General features: G+C 30.8%; 1 protein-coding gene across 1 annotated transcript in view; it reads left to right on the top strand.

Annotated features, from left to right (window-relative positions):
• Positions 1-7,523: 7,523 nt before the first annotated feature.
• The window catches only part of LOC126881767 (solute carrier family 41 member 3-like), a 55,647-nt gene continuing 42,773 nt past the window's right edge, over positions 7,524-20,397 (top strand). Inside the window, exon 1 of the mRNA XM_050646248.1 lies at positions 7,524-7,785. The gene's annotated coding sequence lies outside the window, so the exon portion shown is untranslated. The remainder of the gene's footprint in view (positions 7,786-20,397) is intronic.

The raw sequence follows: 20,397 nt of genomic DNA, 5'->3' as shown, positions 1-20,397 counted from the left end.
CAATGTACTAACTCGATATGTTACTGATTTACTAATTGTGGTATTTTCTTTCTATTGACTTCCTCCTTTAATATGGGTAACCACATCCTACTGCATTCTACCGAGGAATTTGCGACACAATTGGTTTCATTTAGCATAATTAGAGCCGCTTCTTTGATTTTTCTCTTTTTACTATCTGCTTCTTTTAGGACTATACTTGAATCTCTCCACTGAACTCTATGTTCATTATCCCATGCGTGTTGACATATTTGAGATCTATCAAATTCTCTATTTTTTATATAAGACTGATGTTCATTTACTCTAACGTCTAATGGTCTTGACGTTTCACCTATATAAAATTGTTCGCATTCACAAGGTATTTTATAAATACAATTCTTTGTTTTTTCTTGTTCACTGTTAGGTTTAATTTTAGATAGAATAGATCTCAATGTGTTTGTTGTTTTGAATGTTGTTGATATGTTGAATTTATTTCCTATTGTTTTAAGTTTCTCGGATAGTCCTTTTACATATGGTATTGATATTTTCCTCGTATTATTTCTTGTGAATGTTGTAAGATCCCGTTCTAAGTTGTTCTGTTCCATTCGATCCAATCTTGACAATTCCTTATTTATAAACGATATGGGATAATCATTTTTTAATAAAACAGATGTTAACAATTGTTTTTCTTCAAAAAATGAATTTTCGTTAGAACAAGTAATTTTGGATCTATCATATAAGGATTTAATGATTCCCTTTTTAACGTTGATGTTATGATTTGGTTAATTAATTAACCGTTGCATTTGGTTGTCTTTTTAAAGACAGATCACATGCTATGATTTTTTGTGGCGGATATTCTTGAGTTGGGATTGATTTCATGTAATCGAATGAACTATCTTTTAGTAAAGTCGTCCTAGGAACGCAACTCATCAATATTGGCAATATCATTTTAAAGTCGTCTACTTTAAAATGTATAATACGTGTCTGAATTGCCGATATAAATGAGTCAGATTAAATAAATTATTAGAAGAATTTTTTACTAAGCAACAACATTTTTGTTTATTTAGTATTATTTTGTATTTTGACAACGACACCCGACTTGGGCGTCGAAACGTTAATAAAATCATTTTTAGGTAAAATTGTGGCTTATTTCCCATTTGAATATACTTGATTATCTTCATCTTGGGCTATCAGTATTACGTCGTCTGCGCAACAGAGTATTTTTACTTCTTTTCCCATTCTGTATGCGCTTCCTTTGTTGACGCTTTTCATGATATCATCCATGATTAAATTGAACAGTATAGGACTCAATGAGTCTCACTGTCTTATTCAGCTGACTATTACTCCAGGGTAATAAGCTAGAAATAGACCATGTTCGGGACACTCAAAGATCCAGGTAGCTGACTACTTTTTTAGTTATTGTAAATCTATAGGAATCAATATGGACTCAACCTAGAGACATTAAAGAATATCAAAACGACATTGAAACCAAACTGAGAAACAACACAGACATAACTCTCAACGAAAACATAGATGCACTAAACCAACATATTACGCAAGCCATTGGAGAAAGCATGAGAAAACACTGTCCAAGAAGTAAGAACGAAGAAAAACTTAGTACTGACACCAGGAATTTAATGAAACAAAGAAATCTTATTACAGAAAGAAATGATCCAAATGGAAAGCAAAAGAGAGAGATAAACAGAGAAGTCAAGAAAGCAATAAGAAAAGACTTAAGAAAGTATAATACACTTAAAATCGAACAAGCCATAGAAAATAATAAAGGCCTAAAAAGTCTGCGAAGAAAACTAAATAATGGAAAAAGTCAGATCATTAAATTAAAAAACAAAAAGGGCGAAATAACAACAAATAGAGAGGAGCTTTTAACAATAGTAGAAGACTTCTATGGAGAACTTTATAAAAGCAGACGGATGAACCAAACACAGCTAAAAGATGCAATAAGCAAAACAATATTAAATCAAGGCTCTGAACTCATGCCAGAAATAACTCTCAGTGAAATTAGACAAGCGATGAATAAAATGAAATCCAATAAATCACCAGGAGACGATGGAATAGTGATCGAGGCTGTTAAGAATGGCGGTGAACCTCTAATGAGAAAAATAAAAGATCTCTTTAATCTATGTTTGACAAAGAAATCCATACCATCTGAATGGAATAGAGCCAAAACAATTCTTCTGCACAAAAAAGGAGAAAAAACTGATCTGGAAAATTACCGACCAATCAGTCTGTTAAACCATCTTTATAAACTTTTCACGAGAGTAATCACCACAAGATTAGACAAGAAATTAGACCTGTATCAAAGTAGAGAACAAGCTGGATTCAGAGCAAACTTTGGAACCAACGATCACCTCCAAACAATAAAACAACTCATCGAAAAATCCATAGAATATAACAAGCCCTTAGTTTTAGCATTCGTAGATTTCCACAAAGCATTCGACTCAGTAGAACTCGACAGTGTTATAGAAGCACTAAACGACAGCCGCATTGATAGCCGATATTCGAGGCTAATATGTAATATACAGAGTGGGCCAAATAAAAGGAGCCACCCCGATATTTGGCAGTATTTATTAGATTTTAAGAAAATAAAAAAACAGGTCAATTTTTGATCTAAGGGGGACACATTTTTACGATACAAACATCTGTCATTTGTCAACTCCCTCCCTTCCACTTCCCCCACCCCTTATTTTTAAATAGGGAATAGGGGTCGTGTGCTAGCTCATTTGAAAGGTTATTCAATTCTCTATTCAGTAATATCAACATCGACTTAAAAATGTATACAGGGTGTCCAAGAAAAATTATTTTGAATTAAATTAATTGACACAAAAAGAAGAATGTATGTAATTTATTTAACTCAGAACACATTCTACTGCTGACAGAAAGCAGAAAAAAATGTTTTTTGATAAATAGACACTGCTTTTTGCTTAATTTTAATGTTCAAGCTTCCACCCATCTGCCTCTTGGTAGGTTGAATATTGAATTTAAGCAACAAACAGTGTTTATTTATTAAATAAACATGGTTTTCTGTTTTTTATCAGCAGTAGAATGTATTCTGAGTTAAATAAATTACATACATTCTTCTTTTTGTGTCAATTAATTTAATTTAAAATAATTTTTCTTGGACACCCTGTATAAATTTTTATGTCAATGTTGAAATTACTGAATAGAGAATTGAATAACCTTTCAAATGAGCTAGCACACGCCCCCTATTCCCTATTTAAAAATAAGGGGCGGGGGAAGTGGAAGGGAGGGAGTTGACAAATGACAGATGTTTGTACCGTAAAACTGTGTCCCCCTTAGATCAAAAATTGACCTGTTTTTTTATTTTCTTAAAATCCAATAAATACTGCCAAATATCGGGGTGGCTCCTTTTATTTGGCCCACTCTGTATATATAAATGCGACAAGCTCGATACAACTACACGCTAACAGCAAACAAATAAAAATCCAAAGAGGTATCCGTCAAGGGGATACGTTGTCACCTAAACTTTTCATATCGGTTCTAGAAAAAGCGATCAAAACCCTCGAATGGGGTGATAAAGGAATAAATGTGGACGGAGAGATGCTACACCACCTAAGCTACGCAGACGATATAGTCCTGATTGCAGACGATTTGGGACAAATAAAGAAAATGTTGGAAGAACTTGGTATGGCATGTCATAAAATAGGCTTAAAAATGAATATAACAAAAACAAAATATATGACGAACTTACTACCAAGTAAACACCTTGAAATACAGAATGAACAAATAGAACTGGTAGACAAATATATATATCTGGGTCACGAAATTAAGATAGGTAAGGACAATCAAACAACAGAAGTATCCAGAAGAATAATACAAGGATGGGCAGCATACGGAGCTCTTAGGGACATTTTTAAGAGTGACATTCCAACTAACATGAAGAAAAAAGTTTTCGACCAATGCGTGCTACCGGTGATGACCTATGGTGCAGAAACATTATCGCTCACAAAGAAAAACGTACAAAAACTAAGAGTAGCGCAGAGAAGAATGGAGCGATCAATGATAGGGGCCACTCTGCGAGACAGGATTAGAAACGAAGATCTACGAGCTAAGACCAAAGTCATAGACGTCATTGAAAGAAGCTGTAACTTAAAATAGAAATGGGCTGGACACGTTGCCAGAATGAAGGACGGAAGATGGACTCGCAAACTAGTTGAATGGAGACCAAGAGCCGATAAACGTAGCAGAGGAAGACCACCAATACGATGGCAAGACGACTTACGAAAGCCAACAAAAAACTGGATACAAAAAGCACAAGATAGAACACTTTGGAGACAAACAGGGGAGGCCTATGTCCAGCAGTGGATTGAGAGAGGCTGATGATGATGATGATGATGAATGAAATCTATAGGAAGAAAACCTACCTGTTTCCTGCTTAGAGTTCGCGTCCGTTTTTTAATTATTAACAATTTAGTGCAAAAATCGCGATTTTTTCGATTTATTGCACTTCATTCAAAAGCTAAATAGTTGACATAAAATTACAAAATTTAATTTTTTAGAACATTAAAAAACCTTCAAAGTGCCGATTTTAGAAAGTTCAGAAGTAATTTGTTGCTACGCAAACTGCAAAATAAGTGAAAATCGTTATTTGTTAATAACTTTTACTAAAACCACCTTAAAACTTTAGTGTTTCACCCAAAGTTGGGTATTGGCGTACTTAACAAACCTTCAAAATTTGAGACCGATCCGTTAATTAGTTTAAGAGTTATTCTAATTGTTTATCCCAGAAACCTTTATTTTGCAATAACATAAGACAGAAAATAATGAAGATAGGGCAATTCTGCTTATGCCAAATGAAAGTAGAAAACTGATGCTATCAAAATGTACTAAAAAAAGATAAATTATCTAATATAGTCAAAAATCCTAATGCCAAATTTGTGAAATTTTGTAGTTTATAAACATTTAGAATAACTTTAAAAATATTGTCCGTAGAAAAAATTATTTTACATATTAGAAAAGCTGGCATTTTACACGAATTTTTAAAAATGTAGTTCAGTTGGTGACTAGTCGTGGTAAGTGAAGGGGGATCTGGGAGCCGACAAATGCACGAGTTCAAAAACTAAAAAAGGCAACTTAAAACTACTATTTTCTGTATGTCGGGATCTATTGAATATATTTTGATCGTTCTTTTTTTAATTTGTATGTAATTCTTCTGTACATTACAAATATGCAATTTGTCTATACATTTATTAATTAATAAACAGTCTAATTTGTTAAAACAATTTTTGAAAAAATACTTTTTTCCCAAAATCCATGATTTTAATCATACTATCGTTATTAATCATAGAAAAAGTTAAGGTATACTTTAATAAATAAATTATCTTCAATAAATAATTATCTAATAAAAATCATTTATTTATTTAAGTGTACTTTAACTTTTTCTATGACCAATAATGATACTATGATTAAAAAAATAGATTTTTGTAAAAAAAATATTTTTTCAAGAATTGTTTAAACAGATTAGACTGTTTATTAATTAATAAATTTATAATCAAATTGCATATTTGTAATGTACGTAGAAATTACATACAAATTAAAAAAAGAAAGATTAAAATCCATTGAGTTAATCCGGAGATACAGAAAATTATATTCGTTTGAAATTGCTTTTTCGGTATGTTAACTCGGTGGATTTGTAGGTTCCCCTAGTAATCGTTTGAACTACATTTTTGAAAAATCGTAGCGGGTGCTGTGAAGGTACAATGTTTGTGCAAATTTTTTAAGAAAAAATACAAATCCCATTCTTTAAAATGGCATTAATGAGATTCCTTAATTTTTATAAACAAATTAGCTGTGGATTAAAAAAACATGGCTAATTTTGCCCCAAATGAACCCAGGCTAAATTTTTTTATTTGAAAATTTGTGTCAAAGTACTATCTTTTCGAAAATATAAAAATATTGTTTCTACGGACAACGTTTTTAAAGTTATTCTAAATGTTTATAAACTACAAAATTTCAAAAATTTGGCATTAGAATTTTTAACTATATTAATTATTTTTTTTATCGTTTTTAATACATTTTGCTTTCAGAATTGCCCCCTATCTTTATCATTTTCTGTCTTATCTTAATGCAAAATAAAGGTCTCTGGGATAAACAAATAGAATAACTCTTAAACTAATTAATGGATCGTTCTCAAATTTTGAAGGTTTGTTAAGTACGCCAATACCCAACTTTGGGTGAAACACTAAAGTTCTAAGGTAGTTTTAGTAAAAGTTATTAACAAATAACGATTTTCACTTATTTTGCAGTTTGCGTAGCAACAAATTAACTTTTTAACTTTCAAAAATCGGCATTTTGAAGGTTTTTCAATGCTCTAAAAAACTGAATTTTGTATTTTTATGTCAACTATTTAACTTTTGAATGGAGTGCAAAAAATCGAAAAAATCGCGATTTTTGCACTAAATTGTTAATAATGAAAAAACGGATGAGAACTCTAGGCAGGAAACAGGTAGGTTTTCTTCCTATAGGTCTACAATAACTAAAAAAGTAGTCAGCTACCTGGATCTTTGAGTGTCCCGAGAAAATCCTTATTACCCTGGACTATTTTGTAGGTTCTGTAATTGTCCATGTATTCTAACTTTCATTTTGTTGTTTTGGTACCTAAATGTTTTCAATAGTTTTTATGATATGTAGAGGGACTTTTCTAGTAAACACAAGATGGATTACATATCTGAGTCTTACTCTGTCAAATGCTTTCTTCAAGTCAATCAGAGATAGAAATGCTGGTCTATTATACTCTAATGATTTCTCAGTAACTTCCTTCAGACGAATATTGCATCTGTACACGATCTTCCAGTACGAAAACCCTGTTGTTCGTTTGCTAATCTTATCCTCCGATTCGTTAGTTCTTGTAGAATTTTAGTTGTAAGTTTTAGGGTAGTATTTAGCAAGTTGACACCTCCGTAGCTTTCTGGCTGCTTTGGAATGCTCGCTAATGAAAATGACTGACGTAGTCATAAGAAAAGGAGATTAGGTAAATGATAGTATCATTTAATTTATAATGTGGGTATTGATTATATTGTGTTTTTCACGTTTCTTATCACTTTCTGGTTTTGTTAATGATATATCGTTTGACATGTACTTATAGTATCTACATTCAAATCTAAATACATTCATAAATCACTAGCTATTCTGAGTTTGAAAGTAACTAACTTAAAAAATGAAACAAGGCAAGGGTAAAAAATGTGAGAACTCTCAACAAAAACTGCATAATAAAAATATGCAAAAGTATGCGTTGTTTTTTTTCAATATATCATTGTCTTTTCACTTGTCTTCTAATTTTTCTTCTTTTATTCGTGTTCTTTCTTAGACTATAAATAAACCGAAATTGCCAACAACAATATTTATCAACTTTGAAAATTAAAAATAGCCTCATACCAAACACTTTTGAGGTACGTCGGATAAAAAAAATAAAATATTGGATATTAAAGTTCAAATGTCAAAATATTTGTAACATTAGAAATGCGTATCATAATTGCATAAGTCGATTAGAAAAATTATACCATTCACCTATCACAACTCTTATCAAATTGTTCTATGTTAAGAGTGGTAAAAATTAAAAAACTATACACACCTTTCATTAGAAATATATTTTATAGCTACTGCTATATCAATCTAATCGTCTTTTGGTGGGTAGATAAGCAAATTATGTATAAAGAAGATATATATTGATAGGTGGTTTTTTAAGTGTACAATCACGCGATATGTGGTAGCATGGCTAGTTAGTGGGTGTGTTTTTGGTAAAAGGAAAGTATCTGTGGTTATCAAGGCATGGTGAGTACTTTTTTCTCTGTCACAAAGGCATCAGTATCCTCGAATCACTTTCTTTGAAAACCATATAGTCCATTAGTCCAAGTAATGAAGCTTAAAATAGGAAAAAACCTCGCAATTTTTACAGAATGGATCGATTTGCTTGGAAGATTTGAGAATAAGTAGTGTATAGTCCAAGAATCAAAATCTATACCGTGCCAGAAGGCGCTTTTACTATGGGGGTGGTTACCACCCCATCTCGGGGGTGCAAATTATTTCTTATATTTTAATCACGCAAGTTGGTAAAAACGTTTATTCTAAGCAAAAAAGGTTCCATACATTTTTTTGATAAAATTGATATTTTTCGATATATTCGCTATCGAAAGTATTAGTTTTAAATCGAAAAATGCTTTTAATAAGTTTTCTGCTAATAACTCCAAAAGTTTTCGTTTATCAAAACAACCTTACTTAACAAAAATGTACCTTTTGAAAAGATAAACAAATCCGTTTTTTTTTTAATTTTCTTTAAGACCAATATGTAGTAATCGAGCTATACTGTATTATATGTTGGCTCTTCTTCGTCAAATGCTAAATATTGTACTTTCAAAGTCAAAAGACGGGAAAACCATGCATTTTTCGAAAACAACTTGTTCAAGCTAATTTAAAGTACTTAACAATAGCTATCTCCAGAAATAAAAAAAGTCTCTAGCTCAAAAATTAAGTGACTTCTAAAGAATCTTTATAAATATAATTTAATTATAATCTTTACAAATGTACCATTAGATAAAACTTTAAACATAATCAAAACGAAATTAGAGAATGATAATACATTGGCAACTAGGACAAGACTAAATGTATCAGCTATAATGGAGTTATTGACATTATGTACCCATAATACCTATTTTCAACTAAACAATGAATTCTATAAACAAAATTTTGGTCTAGCAATGGGCTCTTCTTTATCTCCATTATTGGCTAATATATTTATGGAGGATTTCGAAACTAATATTATTTCTAAACAAAATTTAAAACCCACAGTATGGTGGAGATATGTAGATGATGTGTTTTCAATATGGCCTCATGGATCAGAATTGTTGGATACATTCCTGAATATTATAAACGATCAAGAAGAGACAATAAAATTTACAATGGAAAAGGAATACAATAACAGCCTACCTTTCCTCGATGTTTTGATCTCAAAGAAGGATATTGGATATGAGACTCAAGTGTATAGAAAACCAACACACACCAACAGATATCTCAATTACAAGTCAAATCACAACATCAACGTTAAAAAGGGAATCATTAAATCCTTATATGATAGAGCCAAAATTACTTGTTCTAACGAAAATTCCTTTTTAGCAGAAAAACAATTGTTAACATCTGTTTTATTAAAAAATGATTATCCTTTATCGTTTATAAATAAGGAATTGTCAAGATTGGATCGAATGGAACAGAACAACTTAGAACGGGATCCTACAACATTCACCAGAAATAATACGAGGAAAATATCAATACCATATATAAAAGGACTATCCGAGAAACTTAAAACAATAGGAAATAAATTCAACATTTCAACAACATTCAAAACAACAAACACATTGAGATCTATTCTATCTAAAACTAAACCTAACAATGATCAAGAAAGAACAAAAAATTGCATTTATAAAATACCTTGTGAATGCGAACAATTTTATTTAGGTGAGACATCAAGACCATTAGACGTTAGAATAAGTGAACATCAATCTTATATTAAAAATAGAGAATTTGAGAGATCTCAAATATGTCAACACACATGGGATAATGAACATAGAGTTCAGTGGAGAGATTCAAGTATAGTCCTGAAAGAATCAGATAGTAAAAAGAGAAAAATCAAAGAAGCGGCTCTAATTATGCTAAATGAAACCAATTGTATCGCAAATTCCTCGGTAGAATGCAGTAGGATGTGGTTACCCATACTGAAAGAGGAAGTCAATAGAAAGAAAATACCAAGATTAATAAGTCAATAATATCAAGCTAGTACATATTTTATATTTTAGTATTACTTATATATCTAGTATTATTAATATTATTTATAATTTAAACATGTTACAAGTCAGAATTTGGTATTATTTTTTGAGAGTAAATTAATGTAAGACCAAATACTTACGATGTCGGGATAGTATCACAGGGTTTTTCCTGGTTTTCCCTTGTGATTTACTATGAAGTCTCTAACGCGAGAATTTTACTGTCGTTGCATTTGGTTGTCTTTTTAAAGACATATCACATGCTATAATTTTTTATGACGGATATTCTTGAGTTGGGGTTAATTTCATGTAATCGAATGAACTATCTTTCAGTAAGTCGTCCCAGGAACGCAACTCATAAATATTGGCAATATCATTTTAAAGTCTTCTACTTTAAAATGTATAATATATGTCTGAATTGCCAATATAAATGAGTGAGATTAAATAGATTATTAGAAGAATTTTTTTTGCTTAGCAACAACACTTTAGTTTATTTTAGTAATATTTTGTATTTTGACAACGGCACCCGATTTGGGCGTCGAAACGTTAATAAAATTATTTTTTTCATTTTAATTGTGGCTTATTTCCCATATAAATAATTAATTCTAAAGAATGTTAGTCCCTATTTTTTTGAGCGATAAAGTGATCGCAAGCAACCCCCTAATCACCACCCTAATTAAAATTAGTCATTGACCTTATTTGATCTTTTTTATTTATGTATTATTAATAGGTTCTAGAAGTTTGACCGGCTTAGAATGATTAGTTTAAAAAAAATGGAGTTAAAATGAATAACGAATTTTTGTAGTTTGGAAAAAAATAGCCTTTTCTTCAGAAGATTAGCATCAGAGATAGGAAAAAATGTTTCAATATAAAATTGTAACTTATTTAATTCCCAAGAACTTGGTTTGCAAAAAATTTTTCTACGGCAAAAATTGAGTGAGCTATTGACAATTAAAACTTCTAATAACATGCAAAATCCTCCTTTACCAACCCTTTCAAATTCACCTATTTTTGCGACTGAGAATTTTAAAAAGATTTAATACTAATAGACTTATAGATCTTGTAAAAACCTACAAAATTATTTTTTACCAAACTTTCTAAGATAAAAATAAAAAAGTTACGGTTAAAAAATCAATATATTTTTTTGAAAAAAAAAAAAGGAGAAATCCATTTGGAAGCGTAATAATGTAAGTTTTTTGTCATTGGCCTTATTCAGTCTTATTTATTTATATATTATTAATAGATTCTAGAAGTTTGGCTGGCTTAGAATGATTAGTTTTTAAAAAACTGAAGTTAAAAGCGAATAACGAATTTTTTAGTTTGTTAAAAAATGGCCATTTTCTTCAGAATAGAAAGATTTGCATCGGAGATACGAAAAAATGTTTAAATACAAAATTGTAGGTTATTTAATTCCCAAGAACTTGGTTTGAAAAAAAATTTTCTGCGGCATAAATTGAGTGAATCGTAAATGAGAAAGTATATCGAAAAACATTGATTTTTTCTATACAAAACGAACACTTTCGATAGCGAATAAATCGAAAACTGTTAATTTTATCAAAAAAATGTATAGGACATTTTTTGCTTAGAATGAATGTTTTTATCAACTTTTGCGGTCAAAATATAATAAAAAATTTCCACCCCCAAGATGTTGTGGCAACCACCCCATGGTAAAAGCGCCTTTCGGAATCATATAGATTTTGATCTTTGGACTATCTACTACTTATTCTCAAATTTTCAAGCAAATCGATCCATTCTGTAAAAATTGCAAGGTGAAAAGCTTCGGTTCCTGGCCTACATGGAAAAGTTACATTTATATTTCTTAGAGGACGTCATTTTATTTCTTTTTTGTGTAGAGTAGGTTAGTATAAGTTTAAACTCAAGTTTGTGGGGTCACCACCCTTGTTTCCCGACCGCCATCTTGAAAAAAGGAGTGCAAAGGGTTTTCGCGCTCTATCTTGTAAATTAACAACCCTACAAAAAATTTTATAAGACATTATTTGTAGCAAATTAAATTGTCTACAATTTTTTTCCTATTTCTTTTTATCGTAAAATGGAAAATAAAAAAGTTAAAAACAAAAACTACTAAAAATTTTTTAATACATTTTTTTGGGTGTTATATTCTTTTTTCTTGTCGTTTTACAATAAAATGACATCAGAGTAATTTTATAGAGAGTGTTTTTGTGTAGAAGTTCCCCAAAGTTGAACGCTTTAGGAGTGCGTAGGTTTCTATTATATTATAGTTTTTATTCAGGTCATTTTAAATCAATTTATCATTTTCTTAACATGTTTGTGTTGTTATTAATTTATTTTATCGACCAAAAACCCCCTCCTTTTTCCCACCATAAAACTTACCCTATCTCGAGCACTTGCGTCGCATGAAAAATCACCAATAGGCAGAAATAAAGTTTATAAAGAGCACCTTATCAACAATATCCCAAGATAAATTCCTTGGTAATGGAAAGGACACAACAAACTTAATAGATCTTCTAAAAAATGCTTTATGAGAAGTGAGTTTTAGTATTGACCAGGCTGAATCAGATGCAGATATAGTCATCATCCGTTATGTGCTTGCTGCATCCCAATGCTTTGATTCTGTGGCTGTTGTAGCAGAGGACATTGACGTTTTTGTCTTGCTCACTAAATTAGAAAGAAAGCACTCCAATGTATTTTTTTAAACCTTCAAAGTGGTGTAATTCGGATCAGTTATACTGTCCTTCAATTTTTATATATGGCGACGTCACTGCAGAGAATTTGCTGCTTTCCATCCTTTTTCAGGATGCGACACAACATCAGCAGCTTACAAGATAAGGCAAACTCAAATTCATCAAAATTTTAATGAAACGTTCTGACTTAGCTAGCGGAACAGCATTATGTCACAGTGAAAAAGTCGAGCCATCTTTGCTTACTTAAAAATTCCACCTCCCGTTTATCTGAACAATTTGATATTTTCTGAAGATATAAATACATTAAAACCAATTTACGAACATATCAAAAACTGTAAATATAGATTGTAGCAATAAAATTTACCCTGTATTTAAGTAATTTTGTTAAAACAAAGCAGGCATCTTAAAACAAAACAAATATGTTTGTTTTGTTGTTATTTTTTGTAAACCCTGTAGATTTAAGTAATTATTGTATATTATAATTGAAAAAAGAAAAGAACAAGAAAAAAGAAGAGAAAAGAAAAAGCAAAAAAAGAAAAAAAAAAGCAAAAAAAGCAAAAAAAAAGCAAAAAAACAAAATAAAGATAAAAAATACAACAAAAATAAATATGTACAAAAAAAAACATTTACAACCAAAACAGTGTATTATTTAGATAATAATTGTAATATGTTAGTTTGTTATGTATTTAGAGTTAGAAATACAGAAAAAATTCCTCTGATTGAAAAAACAAATTTGTTTGTTTTTAAAATAACAAAATGTCTGACTAATTGGCTCGGCCAAGGCCATCAAGTTCTTCACACAAAAAAAATCTTTGCTTACTGTCGCGAAAGTTTTTTTCGTCTCTTTATATGGTGGAAATATAGATGATTTTCTGGATAGCATGAGATACAAACGACTCGGCTAGACAGTGACCAAAAATGCATTTAACTTATCATCGCTTCCTCCAACACAAGATGCAGCCCCTTTCCACTGTCTCTGAGTTATCTATCGCCAGGTTAAGTAGTGGCTCAACAAGCACTGCGATCCTGAAGATTGGGACTGAAAAAGCATGGAAAAATTTGGATATCAATCCAAACTCCAGCACCTCCGAATTTCTGATAATTTTCTGCAGATGCAAAGGAAACTGAGGAAGTGTGTGTGGTTTCCGAAAAGCATGCCTCAAATGTGCTGCAGTGTGGTATAACCTGCAGTAACAACATGGAAATATCAAAATATCGAAAAATTCGAACAATTCGAAGATTAGTTACTCATAATGACACCAAATCTAACTCCCCTTACGTCTTCCCGATACTGAATTAGAGCCTGAACCACATTCTGCAACATAAAAAAAACCATAGCTGGAAAACAACTTTTTGAATATACAATATACATAATATGTATATAATTATGCTCAATATTATTCTCGCCTGGAAATTGTTCGTGGATTAGGCTTAATGGAAATCATCATCATCATCAACCTGTACGCGTCCACTGCTGGACATAAAAGTTAAAAAGTTAATTTGTTGCTACGCAAACTGCAAAATAGGTGAAAATCGTTATTTGTTAATAACTTTTACTAAAACTACCTTAGAACTTTAGTGTTTCACCCAAAGTTGGGTATTGGGGTACTTAAAATTTGAGACCGATCCATTAATTAGTTTAAGAGTTATTCTAATTGTTTATCCCAGAGACCTTTATTTTGCAATAACATAAGACAGAAAATAATGAAGATATGGCAATTCTGCTTATGCCAAATGAAAGTAGAAAACTGATGCTATCAAAATGTACTAAAAAAATATAAAAAAATTATCTAATATAGATAAAAATCCTAATGCCAAATTTGTGAAATTTTGTAGTTTAAAAACATTTAGAATAACTTTAAAAATATTGTCTGTAGAAAAAGTCATTTTACATATTACAAAAGCTGGTATTTTACACGAATTTTTAAAAATGTAGTTTAACTGGTGACTAGTCGTGGTAAGTGAAGGGAGCCGAAGGCTGGGAGCCGACAAATGCACGAGTTCAAAAACTAAAAAAAGCAATTAACTACTATCATTTTCTATATCTCGGGATCTACTGAATATATTTTGATCGTTCTTTTTTTAATTTGTATGTAATTTTTCTGTTCATTACAAATATGTAATTTGTCTAGACATTTATTAATTAATAAACAGTCTAATTTGTTTAAACAATTTTTGAAAAAATAATTTTTCCCAAAGATCCATGATTTTAATCATACTATCCCTATTAATCATAGAAAAAGTTAAGGTATACTTTAATAGATAAATTATCTTAAATAAATAATTATCTAATAAAAATCATTTATTTATTAAAGTGTAGTTTAACTTTTTCTGTGATCATTAATGATACTATCATTAAAAAAATAGATTTTTGTAAAAAAAAAATTTTCAAGAATTGTTTAAACAAATTAGACCGTTTATTTATTAACAAATTTATAAACGAATTGCATATTTGTAATGTACGTAAAAATTACATACCAATTAAAAAAAGAAAGATCAAAATCCATTGAGTTGATCCGGAGATACAGCAAATTATATTCGTTTGAAATTGCTTTTTCGGTATTTTAACTCGCTGGATTTGTAGGATCCCCCTAGTAAACGTTTGCACTACATTTTTGAAAAATCGTAGAGGGTGCTGTGAAGGTATAATGTTTGTGCAAATTTTTTAAGAAAAAATACAAATCCCCTTCTTTAAAATGGCATTAATGTGATTCCTTAATTATTAGAAACAAATTAGCTGTGAATTAAAAAAAACATATGGCTAACTTTGTCCCAAATGAGCCCAGGCTAATTTTTTTTTTTTACACACTATCAAAAGTTTTTTGAAAACATACACCTGTTTGCCGTTTTGACCTAAATTTTTTTAATTGAAAATTCGTGTTTAAATACTATCTTTTCGAATATATAAAAAGATTGTTTCTACGGACAACATTTTTAAAGTTATTCTAAATGTTTATAAACTACAAAATTTTTTAAAAATTTGGTATTAGGATTTTTGACTATGTTAATAATTTTTTATCTTTTTTTAATACATTTTGATACTATCACTCTTCTATTTTCATTTGGCATACTCAGAATTGCTCTATCGTCATTATTTTCTGTCTTATCTTATTGCAAAATAAAGGTCTCTGGGATAAACATATAGAATAACTCTTAAACTAATTAATGGATCAGTCTCAAATTTCGAGGGTTTGTTAAGTACCCCAATATCCAACTTTGGGTGAAACACTGAAGTTCTAAGGTAGTTTTAGTAAAAGTTATTAACAAGTACTTAAAAGATTTTCTGTAGGGTTTCTAGGTTGTGACCCCACAAACTTGAACTTAAGCATATTTTTATCACTCTTCACCGCCTCCCAAAAAATACATCATTTCAACGGACTAGGTATATCGTTTGTAGATATTTCAACAACTTTTTAATTGATTGATTGATCAACTCAATAATAATATAATAATTGTAACAATTATACGCACATAATAAAAATATTACGCACATAGTTTAAATAAATACCTATGAAAACAAGTGATACAATTAAATTTTATTTGCAAGTTAGACATATATAACAAAAAAGATGAACAAAACAAACGATTATCAATCACTAAATAGAAAAATAATCCAACGATAATGACGATGAAATATTTAAAGTTTATAACAACTTCCTTATAATATGTTCGTTTAATAACATGTTGCGAAAAAATACGTATTGTTGCCGATTGTTGCCGCATAATTACAGAATAATACATCAAATAATGATATAATTTAAAATATTTATAAAAAATATGTGGATAGTTATTATTTTGTGTAATACGTAAGTAAAAAAACTACGTGACATTCTATTGACTTTTTATTGCGGAATTTATATTGTCGTGGAAATAGTTTCTGATTATTATGTTCTTATCTTCGTTTTCGTATGTTTGTTTGTTTGTTTGTTGTGAGTATGAAGAATTCATTTTGTATTAGTTTGTGGAATACGATTTTTTTATCAATAGATCAGGGAAGTAGTGATTTTCCAAAAACAGTGTTTGCAAAAAACTGGTTTTTGTAAATTTGGTGATACAGATATGTAATAAACAAAATACACACAAGATTAAACGTCATTTTTAATTATAAACAATATAATAAACAATGTAAGATCGCTATTATCCGATGGTTTCAATGTCTAACGATCTGACGATCTGGCTAATTTCTCATTTCCGATACAGCTCTCTGATCTCTGCATTTGTTCGTCTCCTCCAAACGTCTTCGTCGTCTTTTACTCCCCCGAATATCTTCCTTAGAACACTCCGTTCCCAGATGTTCAGCATATTTTCTTGATTTCTGTTCATAATACATGTTTTGCTTCAGTAAAAGGCTGGATTACTGTTCGGAATAGTCTCAGTTTTGTTTCTCTGGAGATGTTTTTTGCTCGTAGTAGTTTGTGTAGGGCTCCGACAGTTTTCCTTCCTCCACTCAAAAAAATTTAGTTCGTAATATTGATTAACAGTGATTATTGAATAGTATTTCGTTGTAACAACAATTTAATTTTTTGTTTCAACGAACTTTTAGACATTGACGAATGTATTTGGTTATTGTCACAATGATTGAATAATAATTGTGAAAATAACTAGAGTACATTAAATATCACTCAATTTATTCAGCCAATAAATTAGTTTCGTATATTTAATAAATAATGGTAATTCTGGCAGCAACTCACTTTCTTGATTTCGTAGATGACAAGCAATTACCTTGGTTTATCGTGACAACGTACAGATTTCATTAAAACAATGTACAAATGTTGTTAATATAGAATAATATTTGATTATTCCCTAGATGTAAACTGATTGTTGTGACAACGAATGCATTAATCAATCTACTACTGCGTTTAATAACCACAATCAATGCGTTCATGGTGACAATAAACGTAGTTGTTGAGACAATAAATGTTTTGCTTGACCATTTGAAATGTAACTGCTTTTTCTTATCGTGATACCCCTAGCTTCTCTGTGTTACCATTGTTTAAAAAACAATTCTTTGTTAAACAATGCTGTTACCTCTGCCGAAGTGCCCAATAATAATTTCATTTCGTTTCCAAGTGTAGTCCGTAGTAGAAGGAAGTTTTCGTGTGTCTATATTCGTGTGTATTTCGATTATATTTATCCTGGTATCAAAATTTCTTACACATTAAAAATTATTGGTTTTTCTCGGTAGTTGACCGAAAATCCTAAGTTATTACACGGCAATTTTAAAACAGTTTAAACGACATTAAAAATTACTTTATCAGGTATAAATATATTCGTGTTAGTGGTGTTCGGATTTAATAGTTCAATGTTATCATCCTTCAGTTTTGTCGCTAAGTTTTCTATAGATTTTTGTGGGTGCAAAAACCGATTGTGGTGTAGTGTGTGCTGCTTTTCCGTTAAAAGATAAATAAATGATCAATTTTGCGTGTGAAAAGTTATGTGGAATCGTCAACATGTTAACAGGTATGATTTTTAACCCTTCAAAATGTATGTATATTTGATTTAATTTTTGCCAGCCTCCTTCCTGCAGATTTCTTCTTTCCATTGCTTCGTCCACTTCATCTCTGAAACATCTTTTGGGGTCTGCCTCTCTTCCTTCTTCCTATCGGGCTCCACTCTGTTATTCTCTTTATCCGACGTTTTGTGTTTGCTCTTCTGACATGTCCGTACCGGTTTAATCTCTTCTGTTTTAGGTAGTCAGTCTATTATACAGTGAGCACGTAAAGGTTGGAATAAATTCATTTTCTCGAGAACGGACGATTTTGGAAAAAAATCCCGAAACAGGTCAATTTTTATTTTTAAATTGCGACTTTTTGGAATATGTATCATACTAGTGACGTCACCCATCTGGGCGTGATGACGTAATCGATGATTTTTTTAAATGAGAACAGGGGTCGTGTGATAGCTCATTTGAAAGGTAATTCAATTCTCTATTCAGTAATATACACATTAGTATAATTATTTATACAGGGTGTATATTATTTAAATTTATTGACATAAAAAGAAGGTGTGTAATTTATTTAACTCAAAATACATTTTACTGCTATCATAAAACAGGAAATAATGTTTATTTGACAAGTAATTTATTGTTTTTTGCCTAAATTCAATATTAAAGTCGCCACCCACCTTCCTCTTGACAGTTTGAACATTTAAGTTAAGCGAAAAGCAATGATTATTTTTCAAATAAACATTTTTTTTCTGTTTTCTGAGAGCAGTAAAATGTATTTTTGACTAAAAAAATTACATGCATTGTTCTTTTTACGTTAATAAATTTAATTAAAAAAAATTCTTTTAGACACCTTGTATAAATAATTATGTAAATGTTTATATTACTCAATATAGAATTAAATTACCTTTCAAATAAGCTATCACACGATCCCTATTCCCATTTAAAAAATCATCAATGACGTCATCACGCCCAGATGGGTGACGTTACTAATATGATATATATGCCAAAAAGTCGTAATTTAAAAATAAAAATTGACCTGTTTCGGGATTTTTTTCCAAAATCGTTCATTCTCGAGAAAATGAATTTATTCCAACCTTTACGTGCTCACTGTATGTGAGTTGATTCCCATTATTTTCTTAATCTATATGTTATCTATTCTATCTCTTCTTGTTACTCTGCAGCTTCTCCTTAGGAATTCCATCTCTGTTGCTCTTATTTTGTTTTTGGTTTTCTTATTTATTATCCAATTTTCACACCCATAAGCCAGGATATTTCTTGTCATGGTGTTATATAATATTCTTCTTTTTGTTTTTATACTAATGTTCTTATCCCACAGTACCGGGCTCAATTTTCATATGCAGTTTCTTGTTTGTCCTAGTCCATTTTTGTATCTTGTTCAGTTGTTCCTTTGTGTGATATTATGAAACCTAAATAGGTACTTGTAGTGCAGTCACTGAAGGTTTTCACCTCCGATTTCGTTGAACCTCCATCAATTTTCATGAAAATTTGTGAGCAGTTAGAGCAGTGGTTCCCAACGGGGGCGGTACCGCCCACCGGTGGGCGTTGAAGAGAGATAAGGGGGCTTTTTGGGTCCAAGGAAAATTTGGGGGGCGTTGAGGAACAGCTGCCGCCCCCCTAAAGTAACTCATTGCTTCTTTGCTTCTAACAACTTTGCTTTTCGCTTCTCACACAGAAATAGAGAAGGTGAATCCGAAAATATAAACGAAATGCACAAAATGCATTTTGGTTATGCACCGTGCAATTTTTTATTTATCACTCAGTCCAACACTGCAACAATTTCGACGTTGCAGTCGAACGTTTCAGTTTGGTTAGTATAATTCCACTTCCAGTAGAACCTTTCTGCTTTAAGTGAATTTTGGTTCCTCCTTCGCGCAGCGGCATGGTCAGGCATAACTTAATCATTCGAGATTGTTTCGCTAAAGCAGGGTGGTGAATTTTCTGTGTGTTAATTGCAGAAAGTTGCAGTGCATTTGTTAGAAATACAGTGCTAGTCAAAAGTCCGTACCCCCCCTCGTATCTTTTGAACGGTTATACCTATAATAGTAAAATTTGGAAGGAGCAAATAAACGGACGTAAGCTTCTTAACTAGTCATGACAGGTAACGTAATAGTGACAGATGACGTTACAGAGCCACTGTGACCGATAATTTTAAATGGGACGTTATGGCAAGTGATATCTAGTTTGAAAGGTATTGAAAATACCTATTCAGTCATACTAATTTTGTTTGAGTTTAAGCTAATTTTGATGAACAAATGAAGTAAATATAAAATTGTAGTTTCGCATTTAATTAATAAAAATTCAAAATTCCGCCTATGATTACTTGTCAAACAGGTTGACGTTGACGTAAAAACTACTAGAGAATTAAAAAACGTCAACTTTTTTGACAAAAAATCTATAGGCGGACATTTGAATTTTTATTAATTAAATTCGAAACTACAATATTATATTTATTTAATTTATTCACCAAAATCGAAATCAACCTAAACCCAAAAAAATTAGT

This window comes from Diabrotica virgifera, chromosome 3, assembly GCF_917563875.1.
Source record: "Diabrotica virgifera virgifera chromosome 3, PGI_DIABVI_V3a".
Classification (NCBI taxonomy): Eukaryota; Metazoa; Arthropoda; class Insecta; order Coleoptera; family Chrysomelidae; genus Diabrotica; species Diabrotica virgifera.
This window is presented reverse-complemented; position numbering and strand designations above follow the sequence as displayed.